We start from the raw sequence: 1,527 nt of genomic DNA on the forward strand, positions 1-1,527 counted from the left end.
AGCAGTGTCTACATTAAATTTCCCAGCGCTGCTGACCAAGTCGACCACGGTGTGGGAGGTCGCCAAGAATGAGTATTTGTGTAGGTGGCTGTCATGTTTCCATCAGCTGCCCATCAGCACCTGGTGCTGAGGGTTATGCAACCATACAACTGGATTTCAGTCATCACGGTGAGCGTATGTAGTCGTAATTTCTACAAAGATCATTCTAGTTGGAAAGGTGGAACTTGTGATTCAATATTTCTTTTTAAATTCTACGCTCGGTTTCAGAGAGGATTAAATGGTCACAGTAACCTTTTTACTAATTCTATATCTCAGTTCAACAATGAGCAGCAAATATTCAACAGAAATCATTTCTGCACAGTTTTCATTTAATATATGTATTTTGAACCCATGAATACTTTCAGCACTATGTATGATTACTTATCCTTATGAGGTTTAACCCACGTGTTCTAATTTAACCTTACTTAACTCAGTCCTGATTATTGTAGAGTTTAAGCCACATTCAGGAAGGACACTTAAATATTCTGTAATGAGTATAGATTAGGGCCTCCTCCTGTACTCCTGGACCAAACCAAGCCTTGTTCAGCAGCAGCTACACTTCCTCCGTGTCCTGAGGAAGAATAACCTGGACCAGAAGCTGATGCTGGCCTTCTACTGCATCCCTTGCATCCCTCTGGCCATTCAGACTGTTAACAAACACTATCCCTCCCACACCCCACCCCTACCCACCCACTTACCAATCTGAGCCATGGTCTGATTAACCTTCATCAGTTTCAAAACTGTAATGTGCGCCCTCCTCCTGTTTTGTATATGGTTCTCTTGTTTGTATGTACTCCTCTTGGCTGTTATTAATTCTGTCTATACAACTGTTTATATTTTATTCCACACACACATTCACCAGTGTGTGAATGTGTGTGTGAATGGGTGGATGACTGGATGTGTAAAGCGCTTTTACCATTTACCATTTCATGCACAGTTAGTGTGGAGCACCCACAATTTCACCGTACATGTACAATGACAATAAAAGGCTATTCTACTTTTCATGTAACCTATCAACATTTATTTCTCTATATATTTCTTTGTGATGGACCGTACATCATTTGACATGTAAAGCGAATAGATATGTGCTGTAAAGCCAGTTCATTCTAAACTGAACCCTTATGATAGTGCCAGTGTTACAGTTCCCAACATTTTGCAATTCTTCTTCATGTAACGAGGAGCCTAGAAGTCAAAATCTGAACCTAAAATTATCACAACTGACGATAAAATGTCCAAACCATATCATCTATCGCTAAAAATGAGTTTAGTTAGTTACTTAAAATATGCACAGTTGTCAGGATTGTGAGCTCTTTTATTGGTGCAATGTTATTTTTCTGTTTGCTCTGCTAAAAGCCTGCCACATACAGAGCAGCACTCATAACCGTCGGAGGTTTACTACACTATTTTATTTTGGTTCTGGTATTTTATTTTGAAGGAGAAACCCGGGCTTCCCGTAAAACAGTTGCGACATTTTGTAGCTTGGCGCGA

This window comes from Maylandia zebra, linkage group LG3 (genome assembly GCF_041146795.1).
Source record: "Maylandia zebra isolate NMK-2024a linkage group LG3, Mzebra_GT3a, whole genome shotgun sequence".
Classification (NCBI taxonomy): domain Eukaryota; kingdom Metazoa; phylum Chordata; class Actinopteri; order Cichliformes; family Cichlidae; genus Maylandia; species Maylandia zebra.